Source organism: Pristiophorus japonicus, chromosome 15 (genome assembly GCF_044704955.1).
Source record: "Pristiophorus japonicus isolate sPriJap1 chromosome 15, sPriJap1.hap1, whole genome shotgun sequence".
Taxonomy (NCBI): Eukaryota; Metazoa; Chordata; class Chondrichthyes; family Pristiophoridae; genus Pristiophorus; species Pristiophorus japonicus.
The window spans coordinates 101,863,033-101,875,745 of record NC_091991.1 but is presented as its reverse complement, the minus strand read 5'-3'; the positions used below and the strand labels follow the sequence as shown (position 1 = coordinate 101,875,745).

Genomic DNA, 12,713 nt, shown 5'->3' with positions numbered 1-12,713 from the left:
AACAAATCCAGACAGGCCCGACACAGACACAGAATGGTCCGACACAGAACAAGATTTTTCCTACACAGAACACAGCCAGAATATTTCTACACAGTCCCAGACAGCTGCTTCACAGACACAGGCAGCTACTGAACAGAGGAGCACTGCTGCTACCGCACTCAACACAGCTACTTCTACAACACAGACGCAGTCACTCCAATGCAGACCCAGAAAACTCTTGCACAGTCCCATGCTGCTTCTACACTGACCCCGACAGCTCCGTACACAGACCGATCATCACCTACACAGGACCAAACATCTCCAAATCATCTCCCACACAGACACAGATAGCAAGTACACAGACCCAGACAACTCATCATCATCATAGACATAGAAACATAGAAAATAGGTGCAGGAGTAGGCCATTCGGCCCTTCGAGCCTGCACAGCCATTCAATGAGTTCATGGCTGAACATGCAACTTCAGTACCCCATTCCTGCTTTCTCGCCATACCCCTTGATTCCCCTAGTAGTAAGGACTACATCTAATTCCTTTTTGAATATATTTAGTGAATTGGCCTCAACAACTTTCTGTGGTAGAGAATTCCACAGGTTCACCACTCTCTGGGTGAAGAAGTTTCTCCTCATCTCGGTCCTAAATGGCTTACCCCTTATCCTTAGACTGTGCCCCCTGGTTCTGGACTTCCCCAACATTGGGAACACTCCTCCTGCATCTAACCTGTCTAAACCCGTCAGAAATTTAAACGTTTCTATGAGGTCCCCTCTCATTCTTCTGAACTCCAGTGAATACAAGCCCAGTAAATCCAGTCTTTCTTGATATGTCAGTCCCGCCATCCCGGGAATCAGTCTGGTGAACCTTCGCTGCCCTCCCTCAATAGCAAGAATGTCCTTCCTCAAGTTAGGAGACCAAAACTGTACACAATACTCCAGGTATGGCCTCACCAAGGCCCTGTACAATTGTAGCAACACCTCCCTGCCCCTGTACTCAAATCCCCTCGCTATGAAGGCCAACATGCCATTTGCTTTCTTAACCGCCTGCTGTACCTGCATGCCAACCTTCAATGACTGATGTACCATGACACCCAGGTCTCGTTGCACCTCCTCTTTTCCTAAGCTTAGGCAGTCCCTCGAAGTGAGGATGACTTGCTTCCACGCCAAAAAGGGATGAGTTCACAGGTGTTTCAATGAATAATGTTCCAGATCCCGAAATACATGTTGAAGGATGGAAGATGCCTGTGCGTGGATTTGTTTTAACGTGTGGTGGCCGTTGCACACCAGCCACCACACGGGCTTGACAGAACTAGGTCTTGGTCCAGTGGCAAGGATTACCCAAGACGACTGGAGACCAGCTCTGCTGCAAGGCCCCAGTGCGCACACATATCGCAGTGTGGGCTGGCCCGTGCTGCCCCTAGGCCCGCCTTTCCTGATCCCGGTCACTTCCCTCTACAAACTCTTGCCTCTCCTTCGCCCCCTCCCCCTGTGCCTGCCCGCACTGCAATCAGCGACCTGGCTTCGAGCGGTAGCCCTCCTGCAGCAGCACGCACTGCTCCCTGCAGTGGCCCCGGCCTGCTGATGGTCTTGATAGACAACAACTACACAGACCCAGTGGCTGCACAGTCCTTCACCTAAAGTAAGCCTTTTGCTTGCATAAGCCGATTGTACATTTTCAACATTTTCGATCTGGGGCAACAGGCAGAAATAGTGCATGAGATCTGAGACTTCGGTTTCAAGACTTAACAGAAAGCTGGCATGGCCGATCGTGCAGCACTCGCTCAGTATTGCACTGGACTGTCAGCCTGGTAATGTGTGCAAGTATTTCGCGTGGGATTTGAGTTTGTCAACGCTGAGCCACGGCTGACATCTAAATTCACTTCATCCGTACGGAGTGAAATGACAAAGGTAAAAAAGAAAAATTGGCATTGGAGTAAAACTTCAACTTGGCGCCCAATAAGTAAACCGGGAATCCATTTCATAAGCAACGAAAAATAAGCTGTTTCTATAATGGACATTCTATATTAAAAATAATGTGCTGTCAGTCCCGGATCATGCTCTCACTGTTAAAACGGGATGCGTTGTTAGTTCCATCATTCTGTGTCTGTTTAAGAGGGATATGGTGTTAGTCCCCGATCATTCTGTATTTGGTTAAAAGGGATATGCTGTCACTCCCGCATCATTCTGTTTCTGTTTAAAAGGGACGCTCTCTCAGTCCCGGCTCATTCTGTGTCGGTTTAAACGGGTTTGCAGCCAGTCTTGGATCATTCTGGCTATGTTTAAAAGGGATGTGCTCTCAGTCCCAGATTATTCTGTGCCTGATTAAATGGGATAATTTTCAGTCACGTATCATTACGTGCCAATTTAACAAGGATTTGCTGTCAGTCCCAGATCATTCAGTGGCTGTTTAAAATGATTTGTTGTTAGTTCCGGATCATTCTGTGTCTGTTTAAAAAGGGATGTACAATCAGTGCCGCTTTATTCATTGTCTGTTTAAAAGTGATGTGCTCTTAGTTCCGTATGTCCTGTCAGTCCCGGTTAATTCTGCGTCTGGTTTAAATAGATTATTGTCAGTCCCGGATAATTCTGCCGCAGTTTAAAAGGGATGTGATGTCAGTCCCGGGTGATTCGGTGTCTGTTTAAAGGAGATGTGTCTCAGTCAGGGAACATTCTGTGTCTGTTTAAAAGGAATGTGCTGTTAGTCCCGGATCATTCTGGGTCTGTTTAAAGGGGATGTGCTGTTAGTCCCGGATCATTCTGCGTCTGTTTAAAGGGGGTGTGCTCTCAGTCAAGAAACACTCTGTGTTTGTTTAAAGGGGATGTGCAGTTAGTCCCGGATCAATATATTCAGAAGGCATCTGCTGCAAACCCAGGATCACTCTGTGTCTCTTTAAAAGGGATGCGCTGTCAGTCCCGGATAATTCTCTCCTGTTTAAAAGAGAGGTTCTGTCAGTCCCTGATCATTCTGTGTGTGTTTACATAGAAACAATAGGAGCAGTAGTAGGCCATTCGGCCCTTCGATCCTGTACCGCCATTCAATATGGTCATGGCTGATCCTGTATCTCAATATCATATTCCTGCTTTCTCCCCATACCCCATAATGCGTTTTGTGTCTAGAAATCTATATATCTCCTTTTAAAATATATTCAGTGACTTGGCCTCCATAGCCTTCTGTGGTAGAGAATTCCACAGGTTCACCACCCTTTGAGTGAAGAGATTCCATATCAACTCAGTCCTAAATTTCCTGAGACTGTGACAACTTGTTCTTGACTTCTCAGCCAGGGGAAACATCCTCCCCGCATCCAGTCTACCCATCCCCGTCAGAATGTTATATGTTTCAATGAGATCCCCTCTCATTCTTCTCAACTTTAGTGAATACAGGTCTAGTCGACCCAATCACTCCTCAGACGACAGTCCTGCCATTCCAGGAATCAGTCTGGTGAACCTTCGCTGCAATCCCTCTATGGCAAGTATATCCTTTCGTAGGTAAGGGGACCAAAACTGCACACAATACTCCAGGTGTGGTCTCACCAAGGCCCTGTATAACTGTAGTAAGACATCCTTGCTCCTGTACGCAAATCCTCTTGTAATGAAGGCCAACATACCATTTGCCTTTCTAACTGCTTGCTACACCTGCATGTTTGCTTTCAATGACTGGTGTACAAGGACACCCAGGTCCCTCTGTACATCGACACTTCCCAAGCCATCACCATTTAAATAATACTTTGTCTTTATGTTTTTCCTATCAAAGTGGATAACTTCACATTTATCTATGATATATTGCATCTGCCATGTGTTTGCCCACTCACTCAATCCATCTAAATCGCCTTGCAGCGTCTTTGCATCCTCCTCACAACTCACGACTAGTTTTGTGTCATCAGCAAACTTGGATATATTACATTTGGTTCCCTCATCCAAATCATTTGTAAATATATTATGAATAGCTGGGGCACAAGCATTGATCCCTGTAGTACCCACTAGTCACTGCCCACCACCACGAAAAAGACCCGTTTATTCCTACTCTCTGTTTCCTGTCAGTTAACCAATTTTCAATCCATACTAATATATTACCCCCAATCCTATGTGCTTTAATTTTGCACACTAGCCTCTTATGTGGGACTTCATCAAAGACCTTCTGAAAATCCAAATACACTACATCCACTGGTTATCCTTTATCTATTCTATCAGTTACATCCTCAAAAAACTCCAGTAGCTTTGTCAAACACGATTTTCCTTTTCTAAATCCATCTTGACTTTGTCTAATCCCGTTGATATTTTCTAAGTGTCCCGTTATCAAATCCTTTATAATAGACTTCAGCATTCTCCCTACTACTGATGTTCGGCTAACCGGTCTGTAGTTCCCTGTTTTCTCTCTCACTCCTTTTTTAAATAGTGGGGTTACATTTGCCATCCTCCAATCTGCAAGAACAGTTCCATAATCTATAGAATTTTGGAAGATGACAACCAATGCATCCACTATTTCCATGACTACCTCTTTTAGTACTCTGGGATGCAGATTATCAGGCCCTGGGCATTTATCGGCCCTCAGCCCCATTAGTTTTTGCAGCACTATTTTCTTACTAATAATAATGTCCTTTAATTCCTCTTGCTCAGTAGACCCTTGGTTCCCTAACATTTCTGAGATGTTATTTGTGTCCACTTCTGTGAAGGCAGAATCAAAGTATTTATTTAATTGTTCTGCCATTTTCTTGATCCCCATTATAAATTCTCCCGCTTTTTGACTGCGAAGGACCTATATTTGCCTTCATTAATCTTTTTGTTTTTACATACGTGTAGAGACTTTTGCAGTTGTGTTTTAATGTTACTTGCAAGTTTATTCTCTATTTTCCCCTCTTAATCAATCTCTTGGTCGTTTTTTGCTGAATTCTAAATTGCTCCGAATCCCCAGGCTTGCTACTTTGTCTGGAAACTTTGTGTGACTTCTCTTTGGATCTAATACTATCCTTAATTTATTTTGTTAGCCATGGTTGGGCCACTTTTCTTTTTGTGTTTTTGATCCATAAATGAATGTAAAACTTTTGCAATTCATCCATTCGTCCCTTAAATGTTAGCCATTGTCTATCCACCATCATGCCTTTTAATGAATCTTCCCAATCTATCATCCCTCATACTTTCATAGTTTCCTTTGGTTAGATTTAGGAATTTAGTTTTGAATTGGACTACTTCACTTAATAAAGAATCCAATTATGTTATGGTCACTCTTCCCTAAAGGATCCTGCACAACAAGACTATTCATTAACCACGTCTCATTGCACAATACCCAATCTAGGATAGCCTGTTCCTGAGTAGGCTCCTCAACATATTGTGCCAAGAAAAACATCTCATACACACTCCTCATCCTCCACAGTATTATTACTAACTTGGTTTGGACAGTCTATATGTAGATTAAAGTCATGACGATTACTGTAGTACCCTTGTGACATGCATCTCTAATTTCATGTTTGATGGCGTCCCCTACACTACCACTACTGTTTGGAGGTCTATAGACAACTCCCACCAAAGTTTTCTGCCCCTTGGTGCTCCTTAGCTCCACCCAGACTGATTCTGCATCTGGATTTTCTGAGCCAATAGCCTTTCTCACTATTGGTCTGATTTCATCCTTTACTAACAACGCCACACCACCCACTTTTCCTTTTTGTCTGTCCTTCCTAAATATCGAATATCCTTGGATATTCAATTCCAAACCCTGGTCACCCTGCAACCATATCTCCGTAATTGTAATTATATCGTATCTGTTTATATTTATTCGTGCTGTTAATTCTTCTACCTTATTACGAATGTTTCCTGCATTCAGATATAGGGCTTTTATGCTAGCCTTTTTAACATTATTAGACTCTTAACATTTTTTGAACTATAGCCCTATTTGTCATATCACTATTTTTTCTCAAAGGGATGTGCTGCCAACCCCGGTTCAGTCTGTGTCTGTTTAAAAGGGATGTTTTATCAGTCCCGCATCTTTCTGTGCTTTCTCAAGCAGTATTTATGTCAGTTCTAGATAATTCTGTATAGAAACATAGAAACATAGAAAATAGGTGCAGGAGCAGGCCATTCAGCCCTTCTAGCCTGCACCGCCATTCAATGAGTTCATGGCTGAACATGAAACTTCAGTACCCCCTTCCTGCTTTCTCGCCATAACCCTTGATCCCCCGACTTGTAAGGACTTCATCTAACTCCCTTTTGAATATATTTAGTGAATTGGCCTCAACTACTTTCTGTGGTAGAGAATTCCACAGGTTCACCACTCTCTGGGTGAAGAAGTTTCTCCTCATCTCGGTCCTAAATGGCTTACCCCTTATCCTCAGACTGTGATCCCTGGTTCTGGACTTCCCCAACATTGGGAACATTCTTTCTGCATCTAACCTGTCTAAACCCGTCAGAATTTTAAACGTTTCTATGAGGTCCCCTCTCATTCTTCTGAACTCCAATGAATACAAGCCCAGTTGATCCAATCTTTCTTGATAGGTCAGTCCCGCCATCCCGGGAATCAGTCTGGTGAACCTTCGCTGCACTCCCTCAATAGCAAGAATGTCCTTCCTCAAGTTAGGAGACCAAAACTGTACACAATACTCCAGATGTGGCCTCACCAAGGCCCTGTACAACTGTAGCAACACCTCCCTGCCCCTGTATTCAAATCCCCTCACTATGAAGGCCAACATGCCATTTGCTTTCTTAACCGCCTGCTGTACCTGCATGCTAACCTTCAATGACTGATGTACCATGACACCCAGGTCTCGTTGCACCTTCCCTTTTCCTAACCTGTCACCATTCAGATAATAGTCTGTCTCTCTGTTTTTACCACCAAAGTGGATAACCTCACATTTATCCACATTATACTTCATCTGCCATGCATTTGCCCACTCACCTAACCTATCCAAGTCACTCTGCAGCCTAATAGCATCCTCCTCGCAACTCACACTGCCACCCAACTTAGTATCATCCGCAAATTTGGAGATACTGCATTTAATCCCCTCGTCTAAATCATTAATGTACAATGTAAACAGCTGGGGCCCCAGCACAGAACCTTGAGGCACTCCACTAGTCACTGCCTGCCATTCTGAAAAGTACCCGTTTACTCCTACTCTTTGCTTCCTGTCTGACAACCAGTTCTCAATCCACGTCAGCACACTACCCCCAATCCCATGTGCTTTAACTTTGCACATTAATCTCTTGTGTGGGACCTTGTGGAAAGCCTTCTGAAAGTCCAAATATACCACATCAACTGGTTCTCCTTTGTCCACTTTACTGGAAACATCCTCAAAAAATTCCAGAAGATTTGTCAAGCATGATTTCCCTTTCACAAATCCATGCTGACTTGGACCTATCATGTCACCATTTTCCAGATGCACTGCTATGACATCCTTAATAATTGATTCCATCATTTTACCCACTACTGAGGTCAGGCTGACCGGTCTATAATTCCCTGTTTTCTCTCTCCCTCCTTTTTTAAAAAGTGGGGTTACATTGGCTACCCTCCACTCCATAGGAACTGATCCAGAGTCAATGGAATGTTGGAAAATGACTGTCAATGCATCCGCTATTTCCAAGGCCACCTCCTTAAGTACTCTAGGATGCAGTCCATCAGGCCCTGGGGATTTATCGGCCTTCAATCCCATCAATTTCCCCAACACAATTTCCCGACTAATAAAGATTTCCCTCAGTTCCCCCTCCTTACTAGACCCTCTGACCCCTTTTATATCCGGAAGGTTGTTTGTATCCTCCTTAGTGAATACCGAACCAAAGTACTTGTTCAATTGGTCTGCCATTTCTTTGTTCCACGTTATGACTTCCCCTGATTCTGACTGCAGGGGACCTACGTTTGTCTTCACCAACCTTTTTCTCTTTACATACCTATAGAAACTTTTGCAATCCGCCTTAATGTTCCCTGCAAGCTTCTTCTCTTACTCCATTTTCCCTGCCCTAATCAAACCCTTTGTCCTCCTCTGCTGAGTTCTAAATTTCTCCCAGTCCCCAGGTTCGCTGCTATTTCTGGCCAATTTGTATGCCACTTCCTTGGCTTTAATACTATCCCTGATTTCCCTAGATAGCCACGGTTGAGCCACCTTCCCTTTTCTATTTTTACGCCAGACAGGAATGTACAATTGTTGTAATTCATCCATGCGGTCTCTAAATGTCTGCCATTGCCCATCCACAGTCAACCCCCTAAGTATCATTCGCCAATCTATCCTAGCCAATTCACGCCTCATACCTTCAAAGTTACCCTTCTTTAAGTTCTGGACCATGGTCTCTGAATTAACTGTTTCATTCTCCATCCTAATGCAGAATTCCACCATATTATGGTCACTCTTCCCCAAGGGGCCTCGCACAATGAGATTGCTAATTAATCCTCTCTCATTACACAACACCCAGTCTAAGATGGCCTCCCCCCTAGTTGGTTCTCGACATATTGGTCTAGAAAACCATCCCTTATGCACTCCAGGAAATCCTCCTCCACCGTATTGCTTCCAGTTTGGTTAGCCCAATCTATGTGCATATTAAAGTCACCCATTATAACTGCTACACCTTTATTGCATGCACCCCTAATTTCCTGTTTGATGCCCTCCCCAACATCCCTATTACTGTTTGGAGGTCTGTACACAACTCCCACTAACGTTTTTTGCCCTTTGGTGTTCTGCAGCTCTACCCATATAGATTCCACATCATCCAAGCTAATGTCTTTCCTAACTATTGCATTAATCTCCTCTTTAACCAGCAATGCTCCCCCACCTCCTTTTCCTTTTATTCTATCCTTCCTGAATGTTGAATACCCCTGAATGTTGAGTTCCCAGCCCTGATCATCCTGGAGCCACGTCTCCGTAATCCCAATCACATCATATTTGTTAACATCTATTTGCACAATTAATTCATCCACCTTATTGCGGATACTCCTTGCATTAAGACACAAAGCCTTCAGGCTTGTTTTATTAACACCCTTTGTCCTTTTAGAATTTTGCTGTACAGTGGCCCTTTTTGTTCTTTGCCTTGGGTTTCTCTGCCCTCCACTTTTCCTCATCTCCTTTCTGTCTTTTGCTTTTGTCTCCTTTTTGTTTCTCTCTGTCTCCCTGCATTGGTTCCCATCCCCCTGCCATATTAGTTTAAATCCTCCCCAACAGCACTAGCAAACACTCCCCCTAGGACATTGGTTCCGGTCCTGCCCAGGTGCAGACCGTCCGGTTTGTACTGGTCCCACCTCCCCCAGAACCGGTCCCAATGCCCCAGGAATTTGAATCCCTCCCTGCTGCACCACTGCTCAAGCCACGTATTCATCTGCGCTATCCTGCGATTCCTACTCTGACTAGCACGTGGCACTGGTAGCAATCCCGAGATTACTACTTTTGAGGTCCTACTTTTTAATTTAGCTCCTAGCTCCTTAAATTCGTTTCGTAGGACCTCATCCCTTTTTTTACCTATGTCGTTGGTACCAATGTGCACCACGACAACTGGCTGTTCTCCCTCCCATTTCAGAATGTCCTGCACCCGCTCCGAGACATCCTTGACCCTTGCACCAGGGAGGCAACATACCATCCTGGAGTCTCGGTTGCGGCCGCAGAAACGCCTATCTATTCCCCTCACAATTGAATCCCCTATCACTATCGCTCTCCCACTCTTTTTCTTGCCCTCCTCTGCAGCAGAGACAGCCACGGTGCCATGAACTTGGCTGCTGCTGCCCTCCCCTGATGAGTCATCCCCCTCAACAGTACCCAAAGCGGTGTATCTGTTTTGCAGGGGGATGACCACAGGGGACCCCTGCACTACCTTCCTTGCACTACTCTTCCTGCTGGTCTTCCATTCCCTATCTGGCTGTGGACCCTTTCCCTGCGGTAAGACCAACTCACTACACGTGATACTCACGTCATTCTCAGCATCGTGGATGCTCCAGAGTAAATCCACCCTCAGCTCCAATTCCGCAACACGGTCCGTCAGGAGCTGGAGGCGGATACACTTCCCGCACACGTAGTCGTCAGGGACACCGGAAGTGTCCCTGAGTTCCCACATGGTACAGGAGGAGCATAACACCCGACCGAGCTCTCCTGCCATGTCTTAACCCTTAGATACACTTAAACTGGTAATAACAATGTTAAAAGTTACTGACTAATATAAGAAGAAAAAGAAAAACTACTCACCAATCACCAGCCAATCACTTACCCCCTAGGCTGTGACGTCACCTTTGTATCTTTGCCTTCTCCCTGTAGCTGCACCGGTACGCCTCTCGCCGACCCCGGACTCGCGCTGCTCCGATCTCCCGCCTCCTCGACTGACTGCTCGAACTGCTCGACTCCCGCTGGCCTTTATAGGCCTCTCGCCGACCCCGGACTCGCGCTGCTCCGAGCTCCCGCCTCCTCGACTGACTGCTCGAACTGCCTGACTCCCGCTGGCCTTTATAGGCCTCTCGCCGACCCCGGACTCGCGCTGCTCCGAGCTCCCGCCTCCTCGACTTTAAAGGTGGTGTGCTCAAAGTTGCGAATCATTCTGTATGGAATCTTTTTAAAAGGAGTGAGATTCCCACTGTGATGACTGAGTTGTTAAGGTGTTGTGTTCGAGGTTACATTGGATTTCACTGCGCAGATGTGAACCCAGCTCGCAACGCATCTGTTCATTTACTGGAAATATTGTCATTTATTTCCGAAATCTACTCCTTTAGATGAGCAGTTGTCCTGAAGTTGCTCACATTTCTCCTCACCACAATTTTCATGCCAATGGCAGTGGCCCCGTGGCTTAATGGATAAGGCATTTAACTTCAATGTTAACTGTGATATAATTAGAAGATTGCAGATTCGAGTCCTGCTGCAGTCGATTAACTCAGTGAATCATCTTTTTCTCTGTTCTCAATCTGTCTCAAGACCAACCATTTCTGACAGTCCCTCAATTGAAGTAACGGAAGGCCTTTTGCTTTCAGAAGCTGATTCTACATTTTCAACATTGTCGATCTGCTTGCACGGACAGGACACGCGGTGTAGCGCACTTTCTTGCAGAGTATTACATTTTGGATACAAAAAGCAGAAAATGGAATGGGTGTGGGTGATGAGGTGGCCCAGAGGTGAGGTGATGCACTGCTAAACTATTCTGCTCTGCACGCGCGGATTTAAGGACCGTCCTCAGCATTGTGCTAAACATTGAATGGCTATGGTTGTTTTGTCAGTCACCTTAAATCTCATGTCCAAAATCACCTTTTGTTCCCCAACATGCTGCACTTAGCACTAGTCGTGTCTGAAATTATTATAATATACTTCAAAGGGAAGACGTTTGTAGGACTATAGAAAGTGGCACTAATTAGATAGCTCTCTCAGAGACACAGCACAGGCTCAATGCACCAATTCTTCACTACAGTCACAATCTGAGATTTCAATACTTCATGAGTTGCACAGGTTTCGTTCGTTGGTCTAGGGGTATGATTCTTGCTTTGGGATTTTCATAGCTCAAAAAAGAGAGGTGCTGAGTTCAAATCCAAATCCAGGACAAATCCCATAAGATGTAAGAATCCTAAATCTAACTGAGTTTATGACCACGAGCACTAAAATGCTCTCCCATTGATACCCATTCCACTTGCCCAGCGTCATTCCCTAAAACTAGAACCGTCCCCTCCCTTGTTGGACTTGTGGCAAACCGGCTGTAATGGTTCCCTTGAATGCATTTTAGGAATTCTGTCCCCTCAATACCTTTCATCCTAATTCTATTCCAACAATATTAGGGTAGTTCGAAACACGTTGCAGTCAATTTCTTGTTCCACAGGTGGAATTTTGTATTTGTTAAGTCACAATAAACAATATTGGCTCATTTGTTCTTCACTGTCAGAGGAAGAATTAGCTGATATCCTCATGTATTTTATGTTGGAAACAAACACAGTTCATCATTCAGAATCAGAATCAATCCACAGATTGATACTGAGTTAAACACGAGAGATACAGGCATCATCGGCAGACATGGATAAATTAAAAACACACCCAAACTCCAACAGGCAGCGAAAGGTAGATATCAATGAGTGGAGGCGAGGCACTGAATTTGTGATTTGGCCCCGTGCCGTAGGTGCTCAAAACGCCTGTCTATCAAACAGTAGTTCCTGGGTTCGACTTCTAGCGGGGTCTGCTCATTTCCTGTTCATGGGCCACAAAGGACGAGTTTAAATGTAACTACGGTTGCACCAGTTCTCATTCTCGAGTAAGGCTCCAGTCGCTGTGGGCCCTGGGTCGAACTTCACCACTGCCATAATTTCTGGAGGGGCTGACTTTGGCCTCATTGCAAAAAATCCATCTTTTCTGAGCAATGCTGTGTTTGACTTTGCTAAGGTCAGAGCAAGTGTGCAGCAGCTGAAATGTGCCCTGTGGTTCGTACCCTGCATTATGACTGCAGCGGCCTCAGTTCGAATTCGAGTCATGGAACAGCTTGCTTTACTAACTTGAATGAAATATTTTGTTGGCGGTGAAATCCCACTTACTCCTTCAAACCTGCCTCTTCTCCCAGCTTTTCCTGCCTTCCACAATCAGTAGCCCTCCTTTACTTTGCTCACAATTCTCACTGCAACAATTTTTGTGGCGAAGCCATGACCACGTGGCCTGATCGATAAGGCGTCTGACTTCGGTGCTAACAAAGTCCAGTTGTGGTCGTTTAACTTACCGGGCGAAAATATATTTACTCTCTTCATAATCTGTCTCAAAACCGATCATTTCTGAAACTTCCTCACCTGAATTAACGGAAGTGCCTTTGATGA

General features: G+C 44.9%; 1 pseudogene; it reads left to right on the top strand.

Annotated features, from left to right (window-relative positions):
- LOC139281577 (zinc finger protein 585A-like) overlaps positions 1-12,713 on the top strand; it is a 440,928-nt pseudogene that overhangs the window by 130,670 nt on the left and 297,545 nt on the right.